Source organism: Miniopterus schreibersii, assembly GCF_964146895.1.
Source record: "Miniopterus schreibersii genome assembly, chromosome: 1".
NCBI lineage: Eukaryota > Metazoa > Chordata > Mammalia > Chiroptera > Miniopteridae > Miniopterus > Miniopterus schreibersii.
Window position 1 is genome coordinate 150,767,546 of NC_138101.1, and position 9,425 is coordinate 150,776,970.

Genomic DNA, 9,425 nt, shown 5'->3' on the forward strand with positions numbered 1-9,425 from the left:
CAAATATGAGCCTCATATGGTTCTGTTTTCCAGAGGGTGCTCCCTCCAGGGAAGGGGGTAGAACAGGTCAAGAGCACAGTTTCCAGGGCAGGAGAGGTGTGTGGTGGCTGATGGTGGGAGGATGGTTTCCTGCCCATCAGAGGACTGCTTTTCCTCTGGCTGGTGGTGCTTCCCATTCCCTCCCCTCCCCGGAGGCAGACATTATAGCTGGAAGCCCTCCGTGGGGACCTCAGGCTGCTGGAAAATTAACTGTTCTTGTGTTTCATCCACTTGGGGAGCCAGGCTACTATCATCATCTTCTACACCAAAGTAGTGCTCAGTGAGGTCGAAGGCCTTCTGGTAGATCTGGTTCTCGTGTCTCTGGAGAAAATTAATTTTATCCAAGCCATAGGCTTCTTCGGTGAGGCCACAGTAGGGATTGACCCCAGAGCCACTGCGCTTGCTCTCTTGCTTTCCAAGCCGAAGGATGTTCTCCAGTCCATTGAGGGCCACTTGCACAATCTCTGAATCCATCACAGTCAGCAAGTCACACAGGGGTTTGATGCAGCCCAGTGATACCAGGTACCTGATCTGCTCAAGGGTTCCTCCTCCAGATGTGGCATTGGTGATGGCGCAGGCTGCCTCTTTCCTTGTATGGAACTCTGCTTTCTGAAGAATTTCGATCAGCACAGGGAAGATGTTTGTATCTCTGACAGCCTGTATTTGAACCCTGTTGCCAGCAGTAATATTTGAAATTGTCCAGCAAGCTTCTTTCTGGATTGACTGCTTGGGGCTGCTCAGCAAGTGGAGGAGGGAAGGGGGGCTGAACAGTTGAGAATGACCTGGGTTTGAATATCATCCCCAGTGACGATGTTACCCACAGTTCTCAGGGCAAGAGAAGCCACTTTGTAATCATTATGCATTAGACGCTCTACCAATCTCTTGCAGACTCCAGAGTCTATGACCACCTGGATCTTCTCATTGGGGCCATTGGACAAGTAAGAAAGGGCCCAGCAAGCACCTGTCAGCAAGTCTGAGTCACTGCTTAAGAGTAGGTGAGACAGGCAAACAAGGGGAGACCTTTGTAAACTCTAGAGGTGGATCCCTCCCTCAGCAGAGGTTTAACAGGGCCCAGACTGCTTTCTGTGTCACTGTCAGTTGTGTGGACTTTGTAAGGAGCATTAACAAAGGATTAAGGATGGAACAGTTTAAGACGTCGTCTTGGCAAGCGGAGCTGTCTCCAGCTATGTTTCCCGGTGCCCAGGCTGCCTGTTCCTGTACATCTTCAAAGTCCGAGTTAAGCAGCTCTACAAAAATGGGGACAGCCTCTGCTTCAATGACAACTTTGGTCCGCCGAGAGGTTTCAGAGGCAATGTTGCTTAGAGCCCAGGCAGCTTCACACTGCCTGTAATGTACAATTCTCATTCCTCTTCAGAAACTCCACAAGCTGATCCACCACTCCTGGAGCATTGATAATGTCATCTATTGGAGGGCTAGGCTCTTTGGAGAGCAGTTTCTGGAATTTCTGTGTGGTTGCTAACTGCAGGTCAGAGTCATCAGAAAAGAGCATCTCTACCATCTCTCTACTGATCACACTCTCCGCAGTGGTAGAGCACATGGCAGCTTCTTCATTAATCATCTCCACGTTTCTCCATTTAAAAAGTTGTTGCTCCCGCTACTGCTTCCGAAGCTGAATGTCCCCTTCCTCTCTCCTTTGCCTCATTTCCTCGGGGTTTAGGGCATTGTTCTTATAGCTCTTCATTCAATAATTGTCTTTCCCTGGGCTTGCAAGGGTCTTAAAAAAAACTAGGAGTTCTCATGTGACGTGCTTCTAATCAACAATGTCACTTAACTGTGGGTTTGACTGCCAAGACTGCGGTGGCCTCTCAGTGGCTGTCTCATGTATGTCATTGGTGAGAAGAGGTTGGGGGCTCCAGACCCCTATGAGGACCTTCTCTGCTGTTTCTCACTTAGGAATGTCCACGAGGTGGCGACAGAGACTCACTTGCCTCCCTGCAGAGCCAGTGCTTTTTGACAAAATTAGTCTTGTGGAGATATTCCATCCAGCTCTATAAAAAGATTCCTCTTTGTAAAAAAAAAAAAAAAAAAAGCAAAACTTCATTATACAAAATAATGGAAACTTTAAATATATGGCAAAAACAACTCAGAATAAATATACAAACAAATCGAATGGCCTTTTTTCTTCAACCAGGCACAATCCTACCTGACTTTTCCTCAGGAACTCATAAGTCAGAGTTCTGCCCGCTGGGCTCAGCTCTGTCCTATGATTTTTTTGGAGTTTGTTTCTGCCTTTACTAAATGTTTGAGAAAAACAAACTGTACTCTTTGTCTCTTTCCTTTACATAGGTTTTTCACACAAAACTGGGGCAAAGACTCCCTGTACAGTTACTTGACCAACCTTTTGAAGCTGGGCAGAGAAGGCTTTTTCAGCTGCCTGAACAGACACACTTACTTTGTGGAGCTCAGGCAAGCCATGGGACTCTCTGATCTCAGTTTTCTCACCTGTAAAATGAGGGCTATCATAACACTTTCCACAAGGGGTTGTTTTAAGATTGGAAGAGGCCAGGAGACACTCCAAAAATTGCAAATCACTGGACCAGTTTGTAGATCCATAGATCTCTTTGACAAACATGCTGTTCTTGAAGAGAAACCCATTTAGTTTATTTTAAAAAGCACGCTAGGTTTGTTGGATTCTTTTAACAAAGATGACAACTGTGGAACCATCTATGGGTACTGAGTGTGGAGGGGCGCTTTGCACTCCTTTGGAGTCTAGAACGTAGACCTGGCCACCCTGGTTTTAGAAGCCACTGCTGTGCCTGTGCGCAGTCTGCCCAGGATAACGTTTTGCACCTGGGCTTCATTGAGAGGAGGCCTTTATGAAATCGGCCAGTTCCTGGAGCTGGTCATTGATGTAATCAAATAGTGTTAAAATTCAGAAGCTAATTTTCCACTTCTGTCTCTGGTGCAAAGCAGGCTATTTAACACCCCATCAAAGTGGGTGGTGATGCTCAGTGTCGAGTCCAGAGCTGCCCTAGGTGGGGTCTGACAAGGCCTGTGCTGAGTGCTTCTGCGGTGCACAGAATACTGTTCACTGCTGGCCTGCCACTCGGTGTGGAGGTGCAGGGGTGAGGGTTAGAGCAGGGAGGAGTTCACACTGATTGGCCTAAGGGCCTGGGTTACATCTGGCCTGCACTGTGTTTTCTGTTTTTAAAAATCTGAGCCAGCATTTAAAATCTGGGAACTTTCATATGTTAAATCTGGATTTCCGTCTTCTTTTAAAGAACTGGAGAACACAGCAACATGGATCTTAATTGCCACAAGGAAGCATCTGACTGGTGCTGAGGGGCAGCTGTCCCTCTACTGGGGTACCAGGTGGGTGGTTTGTCCCAGTCCCCACCTTTCCCTATTTTATCACTCATTTATGACACCTGCTTGGCCCCTTCTGGCATTTGCATTTTCAACCTCTGAATCAGACTGTTAAAAGTTCTTGGAATTATGCTAGTCACATTTAAAACTTTTTTCTCTTTTTTTCTTTTAAGGGCAGTGTGGAACTGCAAAGCCCACACCCTATGTGGATTTTTGGTTATGACCTTTGACAAGCATTGCAAAATCTCCCGTATTTCACCCCACAGGCTCTCCTTTCTCACTTTCTCTTCATTTGTGTTAACTGGGGCTTATATGGTTGAGACTAGAAGAAGCAGTTTTTTGGATGTTGTTTTTTTTTTTAAGATTTACTGATTGGAAATATATATACACTGTCCAAAAGCCACTGTGCTGAATGTTCTATTCTATCAAGAAGAGAGAGAGAGAGAACTGCCTGAAGTTGCTTTTGGTATGTAGCCCTGGATTAATTTCCCTATTATTGTGGGTTGGCGATTCACACAGAAAAAAATAAAATCCTCTTCTTCCTATTAAGTGATATAAGCTTAGAGAACTTAGGAACTATTTAACTACTTATAAACATTTAACTATATGCAAGCAGCAAGCAGAAGATATGATGGGAAGAAAGAATCCATTTGCAACAGTGACAAAAGAGATAAAATACCCCCCTTATAAATTTACTCATACAAAGATATTTATATGAAAAACACATTTAAATGCTATTTTAACAATCAAGGAAGATACAAAAAGAAGACTTAAACAACAGAAAGGTCTGTGATGTTGAGCTTCCATACTTGGGAAGACTCAGTATCACAGAGATGTCAAGTCTCCCTAAATTAATCCAGAAATATGTTACTTTCCTGATAAAAATCACATTTTAAAGCATATAAACTGAATCTAAGGTTACATGAAAAACAAGCACGTTCTTGGATAGAAAAATTGTGGAATAAAGGGGTAATGAAGAGATAATGTTCATAAATTATAAATGTACAATGATTTAAACAACATGGTAAAAACACATAACTAGGTCAATAATACAGACTCAAAGGTAAAACCAAATATGTAAGGGAATTTTGTATATGATAAAATGTGCGTCAGTAAGGAAAAGGCAAATTATTCATTTAATGGTCTTGAAACATTAGATCATTATACAAAAAAAGTCGGATTTCTAACTCACTTCTTACACCAAATTAAATTTCAGATGGATCAAATATACAAATGTAAAAAAATGAAATCATAAAAGTAGTATGTAAAAATAGGAGATTTAACTAATAATACCAGAATGAGAAAGGCTCCTGTAAGAAACACCACACACACGCACACACACGCACACACACACACACACACACACACACACACAGTAGTAGATTCTACTACATAGAAAGGATACAAAAATTATGCATTAAAAAAGATACTCAAACAAAATCGAAAGAAAAAGGGCAAACACAAAACTGGAAAAAATGCTTCTAAGTTGTATAACTTATAAAGAACTACCTTCCATAATACATTTCTTTTTCCATAATTATTTCTTCATACATTAAAAAACTCCTGCAAGTAAATATGAAATGGAAAAGTGATAAGAACAAACAATTATAAAAACAGGAAATACAAATGATCCAAACATGACAAGATGCTCAATTTCAGTCTATAATAGAAGAAATGCAATTACAAGTATAATGAGATATCTTTTTTTTAACCTATCAGATTATCAAAGATAATAAAACTAGAAAAACATAGAGCTTTGTCAAAGATGAAGGCTGTGAGCCAAACAAATGGATTCTATACTTCCAAGAATTACTCTGTTTGAAGTTTGGATTTCTTGAAGAAATGTAGATGTTGGTGAAATAAATTAGCATTTTAAAACAGTTTGTAACAATACCGCAATAATAATTGTTGCAGGCAGAAATCATCAGTAGATGCTAAAATCAGTGGACAAAAGCATGATTAAGATTTAGAATATTTTTATAGTCTCAAACTATCTCCCTATAAGCTACATATTAATTACAGAGCTAGAAGTAGTAACTTTACAGTGGTAAATCCAGGCAGCCACAATCCTGTAAGGAAGCCCAACTAGCCACATGGAGAGGATCTGAGGCTCCCGGGGACAGACCTCAACTGCAGGGAGGTGAGTAGTGGAGCCTTTAGATGATTCCAGTGACTCACTTTCAAAATTTCCAACCTAGATCCCAACATCATGAAACAGGGATAAGCCGGCCCTGATGTTCCTTTACCAAATTCCTAGCCTCCCTAATCCATAAGCATAATAAATGACTGTTTAATGGAGGGTAATTTGTTATGTAGCCATAGTGACTGGAACAGGTGGTATCTGGCAAATTTCTACACCATAAAGTTACCATTTTTCTCTTGCTAGTTATAAGTAATTTGTAATCAAATACTTTGAGGCTATGCAATTATTCTGTTCCTCATCAAACTTCCATCCTCCCTAAGCTAGTGTTATGGAGGGGAAGATGGCGGTGCTGTGAGGAGCAGCAGAGGCCCCGGCTCCCAGCCACGGACTCGATGTACTCCTGAAATCCTACGGAGCCAGCTTGGAAAAACCAGAGAAACATACCTGAGTGGGCGGAGCGCGAGTGGGGAGCCCTGAAGAGACATCACGGAGTCCGGTAAGAGAGGGGGGCGTAGGAAGGGGGATCCCCCCTCAAACCTGTGCTGGGCTCCGAGCCCCGAGGCTTGGAGGCTGCAAGGCTCCCTCCCCTCGGGAGGGCAGACGGCCTCCAAAAGCGGGGATCCCACACCCAGAGCGATAAGAGAGGAAGGAGCGCCCTGTGCACTGCGCAGAGGGACCCAGGGGAGCGGTGAGTCCCCAAGGAGGGGACGGCACCTTTGTAGTAAAACAAAGCCTCTAGTGGCAGACGTGACCGACGTCTAATGCTCAGGGTGCCGACCATAGGGAAGGCTGTCCCACAGTGTGTGGCACCCGAGTAGAGGGACCAGAGGACTGCACTGAGCAGCCACACACGGGGACCCTCTGCCTCCCTGTAAGGCATTGTGTTGAGCCCCAGAAAGCATTGAATCTGCGTGGTGTGGGGAAGGGGGGAGAGCCCTCCCGCCCTGAGCTCCCGGTGCCGGGAGGCTGGGATCTGTGACCAGCCCTGAGGGGTGCCGTGGTGGTGCATGAAGCTGCCCCAGCTTTGCTGAGATCAGCAATTTTGCGTTGGCGGAGAGGCTGCGGGACCTTGCAGGGCGGACTCTGCCTGGGTGTTGCTTTGTGCGTTTGTGAGTCTAATGGCGGAACTGGCTCCCACCTTCCCAGCGTGCACTGCGCAGGCAGACTCGCGGAGGCTGGGGTTGGGGTCTGCACAGTAGACGGTCTGAGGGGCGGGCCTGGTGCGACCAGCCAACCAGAGCTGAGCAGGGAGGGGCGGAGCCTGCCGGCCTCTCCTGCAGCCGGGAGCACCGCCCCCAACAGGAAAGGGGCGGGTCCCGCTCACTGAGGCCCCAGACACCCCCACAGGGCACAGTCCTGAGGGGGAAGGGAGAGCAGCTCACAGGAGGACATCACAAGAATAAGACTGTCAGGGACTGTTGTTTGGGAGCTGGAGGAAACGCTGAAAACCCCTGCTGTGGGTCGGGCAGGCAAAGCGCTCACCAGAATGTTTTTTAATCGAACCCACTGAGCCCAGGCTGCTGAACCGGCCCATGCAGAAAAGGCAACAGGCTGAAATCAGTCTGAACCTGCAGCAGGCCAGAGCCTGGGGAACTAGAATCAGAGGACAGGGTAGGGACTGAGGAGCTGGCCTTGGAGCAGAGACTAACTCCCGCAGAGTGAGCACCTGACAGCGAAACCTCTAACGGGAGTGATGCCCTGAGCTACACTAGCCACCCTGCACCCTAAAGACTCTACAGAAGACTCTGGAGCAAGACCAGGCAACTACAAGGTTGCAAAATAGCTGACAAGAGGAGGTGGTCCACGGAGAGCCTCAGATCAACCATCTACCTAAGGACACCAGAGCCAAACCTAGACGGCTCCTCACATTGGCTGATACACAAGTACCTCCCAGGAGAACTGAAATCACAAAAAACAGTGACCCTCAGACAACATAAGCTGCCCAGAAGAAACTCACCTGATTGACTGTCTTTTTTTCTTCGGTTTTTGTTTGTTTTGTTTTTGTTTATTTGTTTTTTCTCTTTTTCCCTTAGGAAGAAGAGAAAGGGGGGAATTTGTTTTTTTTTTTCTTTTTTAAATTTTATAATAATTAAAAAAAATTTTTTTTTAAACATTTTTTAACTAAATTTTTTTTTTATAAAAGAGTTTTGTCTTGCTTAGCTTGTTTTTAGTTTTGTTACTCTGTTTTGTTTTGTTTATTTGCTTTGTTTTCTTTTATCCTTGCTTCTATCAAGACTTTCTTGATATCCCTGCTTAACGACTAGGACTTTATCATTATAACCAAGTTTACTGCTTTTCTCTATAGTTTTCCTCAAATCTCTTACCAGACTCCCTCCCTGCCCAGGCTTTATCTCTTTCTCTCCTCTTGATCAATTGGCATAACTTTTTTCTTCTTCTTTTTTCTTTTTCTTTTCTTTCATTCTTTTGTTATCCTCCATTCTGTCTTCCTATCTTTTTTTTCGATTGTTAGTTTCTCTTATTCTCTTTATTGTATTTTTATTTTCTCATTTTCAACTTTTATCCTATTCTCTCCCTTAATTTTTTGCTGGCCCTTCTTTCAGAATCTTTTCTCTGCCTCAGTTATCTCCCAGTAGCTTCTCTATTTTTTTACATTTTAATTTATTATTATTTTGTAAATTTTCATCACTATTAACAACAATATACATCTCTCTCTATATGCGTTACTTTTCTTTCTCTCTCTTTTAAGTTTTTTTTGTGTGTGTGTTCTCCCTTCACTCTCCGAGTTCTATTTTTACTTGGGTTGTTTTCATTGTGACTGTCAATATATATTGTAAGATACCCCTTGTTTCCTGGAAGTTTAGGTGTGTATTGTCCTGCCTTGCCAGCACCCGTACAACAGCTTACACAATGAGGTTGGGGCTGAGACACAGCCTACCTGAGAGGAGAGTCCTCCCATGGACTGGTCAATGACAATCTAGACCCAACCACAGCAGGAGAACATAAAGAAACCACAGAAGAGAGACCCAAAAGAGGGACACACCTAGAGCAAAGAGCTCAGAAGTATAAGGAAAACACACCTCTGGGCTCCACTGGACTCACAAGACAAAATCCCACCCCACAAGACTGAGAGACAACAAATATACCTAATATATAGATACAAACACTAAGACCTACCAAAATGGGGAGACAAAGAAACAACTCCCAAATGAAAGAAAAGGAAACATTGCCAAAAAAAGTCTTTGATGAGATGGAGTTAAGCAAGCTATCAGAAACAGAGTTCAGAGTATTTGATGATGAAGATGTTCAAGGAACTTAAAGAGAAAAACAAGGCACTAGAGGATAAGATGGAGGACTTTAGGGAAAACATGAAAAAAGAGATACATAGCATAAACAAAAATCAGACAGAAATAAAGAATGCTGTATCTGATATCAAGAATACACTGGAAGAAATTAAAAGTAGGCTCAATGAAGCAGAGGATAGAATAGGTAGGGAGACAAGGTAGAAAAAAATCACTCAATTAGAGCAGCAAAAAGAAAAAACACTTAAAAAGCATGAGGACAGTCTAAGGGAGCTTTGGGACAACATGAAGGGAAACAACATTCACATTATAGGAGTGCCAGAGGTGGAGAAAAGAGAGAAAGGGATAGAGAACTTGGTGGAGGAAATAATGATAGAAAACTTCCCTAGGCTGGCGAAGGAGAAAGCCACACAAGTTCAGGAAGCACAGAGGGTTCCAAACAAGAGGGACCCAAAGAGACCCACTCCAAGACACATCATAATTAAAATGGCAAATGTCAAGGACAAAGAGAAAATATTAAGGGCTGCAAGAGAGAGACAAGCAGTGACTTACAAGGGAACCCCCATAAGGCTAACAGCTGATTTCTCAGCGGAAACTCTTCAGGCCAGAAGGGAGTGGCATGAAGTTATCAAAGTAATGAAAAGCAAGAACATGCA

The 9,425-nt window shown here is 43.7% G+C and overlaps 1 pseudogene across 1 annotated transcript; it reads right to left on the reverse strand.

Moving 5' to 3' along the window:
- Positions 1 to 201: 201 nt before the first annotated feature.
- LOC308551263 (importin subunit alpha-6 pseudogene) lies at positions 202 to 2,632 on the reverse strand (annotated as a pseudogene). Its single transcript has 2 exons — positions 2,399 to 2,632; positions 202 to 1,774 (listed from the first exon to the last, which is right to left on the reverse strand). The product of its transcript is annotated as an importin subunit alpha-6 pseudogene (transcript).
- Between the last annotated feature and the right edge of the window lie 6,793 nt (positions 2,633 to 9,425).